We start from the raw sequence: 11555 nt of genomic DNA, 5'->3' as shown, positions 1-11555 counted from the left end.
TATATATATGTGTGTGATTTTGTTTATTGTTTAAGACAATTGAAGACATTGTTATTCTGAACTTTGAACTGCTGTTATTTCATACCAAACACAATCTCTCATTAGTTTTAAGTTTTGTTTTTTTGTTTTTTTCTAATTTAAGTTACACTTTCCACACAACCCCATTAGGAAGTTTTATTATCCGTAATACAAATTTGTCCTGCTTTCACACTTTGATTAGCAGTCTTGAAGCAAAATTGAAGATGGTTATTTGTTCTATACATATGTTTTTTTGTTTGTTTGTTTGTTTTTGATGATGTTGTCCATTGCAGCACAGTGATGAGCAAATAATGTAAACTTTTTTTTTTTTCCAAAAATCCAAACCGGAATTTTTTTTTGTTTTTTTCCATTCATTTTTGAGGGAAAAAATAATCTGTGTAATGGATTTAAGCATGGTAAAATGGGTTAAATAGAGCTTAACTGGTTGCTGAAAGCACTATCAAATTAGCCAAATATTTAATAAGCCAACATGCAAGGGTGGAGGATGTTTATGGCTTTTTAAATAATGGGCGTTCCAGTTCTGTGGAAATCTATGGAGCTTTCTGCCGGCACAGATTCCGTGTGGGCCTGTTCATGACTGATGTTCAATTTCATCCTACTGTAAGCTCTATTTCATTTGTGCTGAATAGTGTATTTGATTACATGGAAATCAATCAAATCCAATGTGACTTAATTCTTTGTCTGACACATGGACTCATTTTGGAGCAGAACCACCAGCTGCATTTGTCCAGGTATTAGGAGTTATGAACGAACATGTCATCGTGTTGTAATGTCACCGTGCATAATGAGGCTCACCATGCATCTCTGCGCATAATAGAGGTAGATAGTAAACAGCATCATTCTACCCCTCGAAAAAGATTAAAAACGAAATCAGTAATTTATTTTGTGAAGCGGTGGCTGAGCGGCTTCATTACTATGACGTTGGCTCTGAAATTAACCGATAGCGCTTTAACGGTTTGTGGGCATCTGCCTACACATGATTTTGATATTAAAAACTCTACACTAAGTAATTGAAGAACAGCCACCATTTAAATAGATAATTACAGGAAATACAAGGTTGTAGCCTAAGTGTTGGTTATATTTATATCGAAACTCTTGTGATGCCTTGGTTTCTTTGTACAGTTTTATGTACATGATAATAATGTGGCTTTTTAAAAAATATAACAAAAAAGAACATGTTGAAAGATAAAGTGAAATTGTAAAATATTTTTAAAAGTAGAATATGTTAGGATGAGAATGGTTGGGGGTACTCAGTTGGTGTGCCTGTGTCTAAAATAACATCAGTAACCATTCACTGGCTTCTAGTCTATTTTAAAGTTTTACTGTCTCTTTTTATGAGTCTTATTTTTTCCTGAGTTTTGTGTTATTTGCAAAACAGTGGCTTTTAAGAGTTTTAGCCCTTATTCGTTCCATTATTTTCTTATCAATATCTGCATGTTAAACACGATGAGGAAGAAAAAAAAAGAGAAAAAAAAATGTTGTCTTTTATTTTTGCTGAGCAAATCAAAGAAATACTATCTTGTAAGTACTCCTTCCTTATAGCTTTACAATAAAATAAGTTCTGTAAAACACTGTGTCCTTCATGAATTGTTAGTGGCTATATATATATATAGAGAGGGAGAGAGAGAGAGAGAGAGAGAGAGAGATCGATAGAGAGGCAGACAGACAGACAGACAGACAGTTAGATAGATAGATAGATAGATAGATAGATAGATAGATAGATAGATAGATAGATAGATAAATAGATAGATATATATAGCTGTGATTAGCACAGTTTCTTTTTATTTCATCAGGAAAAGTGCTTTGAACATGTGTTCCCTCTTTCAAGTCCATTCTTTGGGGAACACATGTACCACATTGTACCATCTTGCAAACAACTAAAAGTGAACTTCCTGATTCAGCACATCTCATGCACTGAAAATCTTTGCTTTCATCAGTCTTGGCAAACCTGGCAGAGTTCAAATTCTCCTAAGGTTCTTCAGCTTGTTTGCAATGTGTGGCATATGTTCCTTGGGAGAATAAAGCCCTGTTAACCGCACTGGATTTCTTAACATGCCAGTGGCACTGCCAAGCGTGGGTGTCATCGATCGACATAAACACAATGAGGCCTGGAGTCCAAACACACACACAGGCACTCACTCTTAACTGTCTCTCATATGCCACAGCCATACTGTGCAGTGGCACCATGCAAAATGCTTGGGACCCCAGAGATTTGTGGGAACTCCTCAATATCAAATCCGATTTATCCTTGGGACTCAAAGTGACAAATCTTCCCGTGTTTATATACTGAAAATCAGAGCTAACGACATTTTAAAGTGATAGTTCACTCCAAATTGTCATCGTTACCTCATGTTGTTGCAAATCGAAAGAAAGAAATGTAGCAGTGTTGATGCTGCTCTTTTTAAAGTGTGTTATGACCAGGGTATTTAAAAAAAGACACGCACACAAAAAAAAAAGTTTCATATAACTCATCGCACTATATTCTTCTGAACGCATTCAATACATTTGTATTGAATGTTTTATAGCTCTACATTTGTTCCATAGATGTTTTATAGATCTACATTTGTGGATGCTACAGTTCAAAAGATTGGGGATCATACAATGTTTTTGAAAGAAGTGTCTTGTGCTCACCAAGGCTACATTCATTTGATCAGTAATACAGTCAAAATTGCAATATTGTTAAATTTGAATTTACTTATATAAAATTGTATAGTAATATACAATTATATAGTCATTTATTCCTGTGATTGCAAAGCTGAATTTTCAGCCATTACAGTGTTCGTTATTATTATTAAAATAATAATTACTTTTAAAAAATAAATAAAAGAAGAAGAAAAATAAAAACGTTTGAAAAAAAAAACACTTACTGACCCAAAACCTTTGAGCATTGGTGTATATTTGAATATTGTACATTAACACGTCGCCACAGGTTTGATATCCATGATGGAAACACTTGTATGGTCTATGGATGCAAGAAAGTTATAAATTATGACAGAATTTCATTTTTGAAATAACTATTTTCACTTTTTAAAGTGTAACCAATCTACAATGCTCTAAAACTCTTAACTCTAAAATCCACCATGCTATAAAGACAATATTTTTAAACTGAAAGAAATTAATAGGTGTTTTCAAAAATGACCGATTCACACTGCTGGAGTTAATGAGAAATATATATATATATATATATATATACAGTGGGTACGGAAAGTATTCAGACCCCCTTAAATTTTTCACTCTTTGATATATATATAAACTTAGATACATTCAGTCAAAAAATCACAGCAGTTCAAAATCTGTTGCACTTTTTGTCAAGGGTTATTTATTGAAGAGTTCTTTATTTCCTTCAGCTGCTGCTGTGTGCATGAGGAGGATTTACCGAGCCCCTGAGTGGCTCCCTTAGGGCAGTGCTTGACTGAGGGTCAGTGTTATCAGCCTCTAGGCCGATAGAGCAGAGGTTTTACTCCACGGCACAGTGGCCGCCCTCGCCAACTGTAAATATTGGCTCTTCCGTGCAGGCAAATGAAGTGTCTAATGATGGGGTTTTGAAATAAGCTCTGACCTGCTGCCTGCCAGACAGTCTGAAGGTAGCCGAATATGCGATGATAGAGAGAAAAACTGAGATACTGAGAAAATATAAAGGAGAGAAAAACATTAAAAACAGCAGTCCCTGAATAAGGGAGATCGTCACAGGGAGGATAAATATGAAGATCTATTTATAAATCTGCTGGCGCATTGGAATAAGTAATACGATTAATTCATGACCTAGACACTGGGGAACTTCTGTGTGGAATTTCCAGATATACCTTGTTTTCCTCCTAAGAAAATGCCAAGCTATGAATATTCTTTGAAAGGACAACCTGTTCGCGCATTATTGCATTTCTCAGTGTGTGGCCATAATGACTCTGACAGAAGGTCAGTTGCTGACTTGAGAGGCATGTGCATAAATGTTAATGCTAATCACTCAAAGCTTGTGTATATTATAGGACTAAACCATTTATTTATTTCCCCCCTTTCTTGTTTTCCCTAGCTCTCTCACTTGTGGTTTGCAGCACGAGAAAGGCACATAACTGCAAGCACTGTATGTAATGTTAAAATGAGATTAGCCTACTGGTGCACATCTCTGTATGATGATTAGAAACAGCGCTTACAGTCTCCAGCTATTCCAAGGTTCCCTTTGCTGATGGAAAGAATCCCACACATAGTGAGAGAACATGAGCATTTGAAGATGTATTTGGGCATTCTTAGTGTAAGTGATATGTATGAAAAACATTTATTCTCTAAAGCCGGGTGCACACTTTTCATTTATTGCCACAAGTTTGCCAATTGTATATATGTACAGTGGGTATAGAAAAGAATCACCCCCCTTTAAAATAATCAAATTTTGTTGCTTTGCAGCCTGAAATGAAGATGAACACGTTTTTTTTTATCCAGCTGTATTTACTCAGTGCAACTTATAACATCCAAGTGAAAGATATAACACTAACATGTCAGAAAAAAATAAAATAAAATAATAAAAAAAAAAAAAAATCACTGAGTTGGAAAAAGGACCATCCCCTTGAGTCAGTATTTTGTTTGAACCACCTTTTGCTTTAATTACGGCCTTTAGTCTGTTGGGATTTGTCTCTACTAACTTTGCAGATCTAGACTTTGCAATATTTTATTTTCTATGCCCACTGTGTATATACATTCATAACATTTATAAATACTGTATTTTTTTTTTCCTTTTTTTATGGAGCCCCAATTTTCACCTCAAGAAAAAAAATAAAAATCATGCTATAAAAAGTAGAACTCACAACTATAAGTTATGCGCTTTTTGTCATGATTATGAGCTAAAAAAATCATAGCTGTGACATAAAAGTTTGACTTTAATGGATGGAAAACAATTTCTGCCATAAAAATTATGAGATAAAAGTCAAAAATAGGAGATACTAAGTCATAATTACAAGATAAGTCAAACTTATGACACAATAAGAACAAAATTAGAAATCATGACAAAAAGTTGAAGTTGAGATGAGATGACTTTTTATCTAATAATTTTGAATTTTGGTGCCATAATTTTGGCTTTTTATCTCATAATTATGACTCTTTTTTAAGGCAGAAATGGGATTTCATCGTTTTATTTTGTATTACCAATTATTTTAAAATAAATAAGAAATATTGTATATGTTATTACATATTGTTTAGTATTGCTCTGCCAAATAACCTATTTAAATAAAAAAAAAGCCAATGCAGGATCAACAGTTGCAAAATCAATGTTTTTTCAGGCAGTGCACAGTCTGGCAGGCTGTTTTAAATTCTGCGAACACAACTATCTTAATGATAAAAAAATATATAAAAAGCTGTGTTATAGGCCTACTAAATATCATCACTTTTGGAACTCCTCTTGTCCAATCAAATTAGAAGACTGGAACTGTTGTTTAAAAAAACTATAATGATGGTAAATCATCTTAATGATGACAATGATTGTGATTTGACAGAGAGAGCGTCCACCTCTCACTTCCACCTCATAATTACAAGCACATCAATCCGTAAAGCCTTGGATGAAAAGAGAGATGGACGCATGAGTATAGACAGAATGATGAGGTGAAGAGAAAGCTTGTTTTGATGAAGGGTGGAGGGAGGTCTGTCCTGAGGGGCAATGCTGTAATGCCCTGCCATCATCCCTCGCTCCCTGCACCAGCCCTTCCTCTCCATCAATGTCGGCCGGAGGGGGCAGCCCGGCTGACTGCAGAGGGGAAACGGTGCATGTCGTGTGGGCGAGGGCAGGGGGAGCCGCCCCCATGGCGTTTCTGTAGTTCTTTTCATATCAATCACTCACTCCACAAGCAGAAAGCTAAAGACAGACTCTCTGCCTGCCATCATCCACTAAGGACTGGAGCATTAGAAAAAAAAAAAAAAAAAAAAACTCCACAGTAGACCATTTAAAAACTTTTATATACTAGAAAGTGGGCCAATTTAGTCCCAAGGAGTATTGAAATAGTACACTTACAAGTATACTACTAGTACACTGATATTTGTATACTTGCTACATAAAGAATACTTAAAAATATACTTGAACTTTACTTAAGTATACTTAATAAAATAAACTTGAAGTATACTACTTTTTGGTAAGGGTAATGATGAACACTTGAACAGAATGACACATTCAACTCAGAAACCACGACAACTAAGGATTGGTATGAACAAGAACAAAGGAAAAAGGAAACGGAATAGAAACAAATTAAAAGTCCATGGAAATGAAACACTTGATTATGCGTTACAAACCTATTGCCTCATACAGGGCATGGTTTCTTTAGCTTTTATTAACAGTGACTGCTGTTTGTTGTGTCCACTCATAATGGATGTTTTAGTAGATGATTATCTAACTATAAACTTTTGGATGTTTTGCTAGTTGCATTCAGTTTAAAGTTATGAAATTAATAATAATTTACTTCCAATGTGATGATGTCAGTGATCCTGATTGTATTTGTGCCATGTAAATATCAACTGTTTTGAATAGTGTGACAGACAGACAGACACGATCCTAAAGTATACTGACGTAGCCTAACCGGGGTAGCCTAAGGTTCAGTGACGGAATCAGTTATGGCCCTGTCACAAATGGCAAACTTCATGTGCACTTGCGCTCTTGCAAACTTACAATGGCCACTAAGTGCGAGTGTTCGTTAAGTCCACGAGACCATAGGGTGTCCCATTCATCATCTTTCAGAAAGGTGCTCGCGAGTGCCCCCTTTGCGGTCGCTATATGCGCCCTCGATCCGTACTTCTGTTGAGCCCGCATTGGGGCGAGCTCCACACCAGACTTCTACCCGACAGTCAAAGTGGCATTACGTCACGAAAATGTGGACTCAGAGGAAGACCGCAAAGGTTTAGGGTGCGATTTAGGACAGGGCCTATGAAATTGACTAAATGAACCACTATAATTCACGAGCGAGTTCAATTGTGTTTGATGAATCTTTATAACTCATTCTAAAGATCGGTTAATAAGAGTATTTTTTCACAAAATATTTGCTCTGGTCACGCTGTAATGAAAAAAACATGTGACAAAAGGCACAAAAACGTAATATGGACACAAATTTTTAGTATTTAGCACATTTTCTAACACTTTAGCCACGGTCCAGAGCCATAAAATGCATTTTAGAACAACCGGGAAAGGAAGGATAGAATGATATGAGAAAAACTTGAACGTGTCAAGAGAAGAGGGAGACGAGCAACATAGATAAAAAGAGCATTTATTGTTCCACCACACAACGTGTTGTTGGTTTTATCTCTCCACAGTCACTTGTATTTTCTTGTCCTTCTCCCAAGGGTTTATATTTTGCTGCTTGGAAAAATTAGTCACACTACCAGTTGTTTGCCGACTTGCTCAGACTTGCCACTCTAAACCGCAGGTTCATTAACAGGAACAATTAGCAACCAAGCTTGCACTCAGTATAACATAAGGGAGGTTGGTAAAATTACAGCATGCTTCAGCATATTTTATGCTTAAATGGATATATTCCTTTCACCTCTCTGATAACTGGAATGTCCCGAGCCATTATTGCATTGTATCCTTTTTGAAGAATGACTTGCCGAATGACTTCTTGTAAAAAGAATAAAAATTATATAGTTGATTGCGGTCAGGATTGGGCTAAATTGCCTTCTGGAGACACAATATTGCACATCCCGGGGTTAATTCAGTAATGTGAGGATTTTACCATGAAGCCAATTCAGAGGCAACCACAATCACACCATTTCTGATTTGGGCCAAGAAACCACAGGTGACTATTAGTGCAAAAGTCAGAGTACATCTCATTTTCTCTCTTTTCCTTTTAAATGAATGGTTCTGCCATCTTTATTTCATCTTAAAAGGAGTGCAATGTGACCCTGACCCATATCAAATAACAGTGTTACCTAGGCTTATTAGCGGCACAAACCTGGGTGGGTATCTTTCTCTCTTATTCCGTTCCAACTTCCACTTTCTCTCTTTATCTGTTTTCCACCTGTGATCACATAGTCTTATCTTCAGTGATATGCTGCTTGACCTTCCATTCAGAGCCAGTTGTGAGGAGGTGCTTCGTCGGAGGAGAGGACAGTGGAATGGATATTCATTAGTTATGAGATAGCCGTCCGCATTTGCATGATGACCTCCAAGGATGTCGGATAAATGACAGCCAACAATGAGGGATGTGATTTAAAGCCTGCACTCCTCCTTTTATGGGCTGACCTTCCCCTACAACCCTGGCCTGGCTTTCATACTCATCTACCTATATTCAGACATCATCTGACATAATGGACTCGAACAAGTCCATTACCACTGTAACTAACATCCTTCAATATGTCATTGAATGACAAAAGGATTCTTTTCAAACGATCTGTTTATGAAATAATTTGTGATAATTAGCTAAAATTCTAGCAGGCACACAGGACAAATATGAACAAAACAGAAGATGAAAACATCCAATGTCATATAATGAGAAGTTTTAAGAAAAATAGTACATTCTTGTGATAACTAGTTTTATCTACAGTGTGTTATTCACCTTATTTTGCAATATACTGTAGCTCAAACCTTCAAACCTAGAGCATGGCCCTAGCAATGCCATGGTCATGGGCCTGATTCCCAGGGAAAGCAAGGACTGATCAAAAAGTGTACATTGAATGCAATGTAAGTTGTTTTGGATAAAAGCATCTGACAAATGTATAAAAGTAAATGTAACATGGAAGTAAGCAATTTCCTGTGAATGAGGGTAAAAAAAAATAATTTGTCATATATATGTTTCCTATTTTGGTCTGATGCTTTAGTCATTCAGGAGTGCTAGGTGTTTGCTGTAAGGTTTTTGAAGGGAAATCTGCATTATGAGTGGTCAACTTTCAAATGAGTAATTAGAGTCTGTTTACATGAGGCAATTAAATGCCCTCTTTATTTCAGGTGACTATAATGCTTAATAAAGTGACTCATATGATGTATCAGCTCCTCTTCTTTCTATTTTTCTCATTTACATAAAAGTTGTCTTATATGTACCTACGATGAATTGGCTTGTGAGATGCAAGTGAGATGCAAGACTTGAGTTTGAAAGGAAAGGAAAGGAAAGGAAAATCAATCAATCAATCTGGCCAAAATATATTTTAAATATAGGTTTAATATATGTTGTAAATTCTGAAGCTCGATTAAATATATTTTTGAAATAGTAAATATATTTCATTTCAACCTTCATAACTTCAAAATGTATTTCTAAATGTATTTCAAAAATGTTTTTTTGGAACATTGTAAACTAAAGTATGTTGCTGATTTTTATTTAAATATGTTATATGTTCACACGTGTTCATTTCTTAAAATTTGACATATGTGAATGTATTTTTTATTTTTTTTTAATTATATTTTTAAAACTATTTTCTGTTCTTGTACAGCTAAAATAACTGGAAGCAGATGATGCTAGAAGCCTTGCACAAGTCAAGTTACAAATGGCTGCACACAGTCTTACATTAACAAGAAGGTGGATTAGAAGCTAGAACTGTAATGGTGACTGTACATATAGATTAAATTAGTTCACATACTGTAAGAATTCATGTTCCATTATCATGTATTATTATAATGTGTTCTCATTAGTGTTGTGAAGGCCGAGGTCAAGCCTTGCAGTGGTAAGTACACCGGCTATTCCATTCAGAAGTCAAATAATCCCCAAGTCCACCAATTGACGGCCCATCAATCATTCCCCACACACAAGCACTCAATGAAAGCTGTGGAGGTGACAACGGATTTACACGAGAGATTGGACCTGTTGTTAATTAGGTCCTATTGTACGAGCGATCTGCAAGCTCAATATCTTACGAATATTAGCTGCTGACAATTCATTAAAATGTCCGTATACCTTTGGCACTGACTGGTGGGGGGAGATTTGGCTAAGTGAAATAATGAAGCAGGGATATGGCTGTGCAGTAGTGTGACAGTAACAATATGCAGATTACCAGGACATTTTTGGCAGCAGCTGAGATCTGGGATTTATTACAGAAATGTGAGAGGCACCCTGGGGAAATGCCTCTCATCAGGCTAGCAAAATGGGCATTGAGCAATATATATATATATATATATATATATATATATACATCTGTTTTCTATTTTAGTCTGATGCATTTGTCATTCAGGAGTGCTAGGTGTTTGCTGTAAGGTTTTTGAAGGGAAGTCTGCATTATGAGTGGTCACACCTTCAAATGAGTAATTTGAGTCTGTTTACATAAGCCAATTAAATGCAATTAAAAGCATCAAAATAGTCATTTTCCACCCTGTCACCAGTGTTAAAATATATGAATGGTCAAACTGCAGACTGCAAATTCACATAGGCACATTAGCAGTTTTTATTCATTGATATATATTTACCCAAAAATGAGGGTTTGACTCACATCAGTGTCCATCAAACACTTTTATTGGAAGTTTGGTTGTCTCTGTGCAGTTTGATTATCGTTTCCATGATGAGGCCTGTTCCAAACCCTGCCAAACTTTAATAAAACATGACTGATTGATTGGGGTTCAGTGCAAAGCACAGCTAATTAAGGTTGGATGGAGGAGTATGTAATTCGGAGTGTAGCAGTGCATCATCGACAGTGAAGATGCGGGAAATGTATACATTCCCTTGATGTGCTTCCTGAGAGAGTTATCTCCAAGTCAGTCCATCCTACCATCAAATGGCTGATGTTTTTATTTATTTAGACTGCAAAAGCTTATGGCCAAGCACTGTTTGCACTCACTACCTTAATTGCTATGGAAATTAATGTAAAACGGCACTAGAGTCAATCAAGTGGACAGTTCAGTTTAAGGAAGATTGCCGAGAATGGACTGATCATTAAAAAAACAGTGTGGGCTATATAACTCATGATATGCTCCGGACCAGGACTGCTCAATCATGCTCCTGGAAATCTACCATTCTGCAGAGTTCAGTTACATCTCTGATCTGGAACACCTGCCTGTAATTTTCAAGTGAGCTATAAGATCTTGATTAGTCGGTTCAGGTGTGTTTGATTAGAGTTGAAACTAAAGTCGACAGAAATTGTAGATCCTCAAAAGTAGGACTGAACGTCCTGGTTTTAGAATCTACAGAACGTGTCTAACTTTTAATCGGTGAAGTAAAATTTGATGGCAACTTTTTGTGAATTTATATAATTATGTATTGTATAAATAAATAAATAAATAAAGTTGTTTGCGACTTCCAAGACTTGCAAGTATGACGTCATCTAGCAACATTTGGCGAGCAGGATTTAGCTACGTTCCATCGAAAGTATTTGGCAACAGTGCCTAGTGTATTCTGTATTAATTACAGCATCAAACCTCAATAGGCCTACCACAATGTAAAAAAAAAATAAAAAATGTATTGCATCATTGATTTCAACCATTTAAATAAGTGATTTTATGAAATCCAAAAAGTAATTAAAAAGTAATTAAATTCAAAATGGTGTAGAAAGAGCAAATTGAAAACGCGATGAAGCGACAAAGGATGCTTTCGCTTTCACCTGCAGCGTTTTGCTTTAGCGTAGCGCGTTTAACCAGT

The sequence above is a fragment of the Sinocyclocheilus anshuiensis genome, unplaced genomic scaffold (genome assembly GCF_001515605.1).
Source record: "Sinocyclocheilus anshuiensis isolate Anshui unplaced genomic scaffold, SAMN03320099.WGS_v1.1 scaffold774, whole genome shotgun sequence".
Classification (NCBI taxonomy): Eukaryota; Metazoa; Chordata; class Actinopteri; order Cypriniformes; family Cyprinidae; genus Sinocyclocheilus; species Sinocyclocheilus anshuiensis.
The sequence above is the reverse complement of the archived record's forward strand: the minus strand, read 5'-3'. Positions refer to the sequence as shown.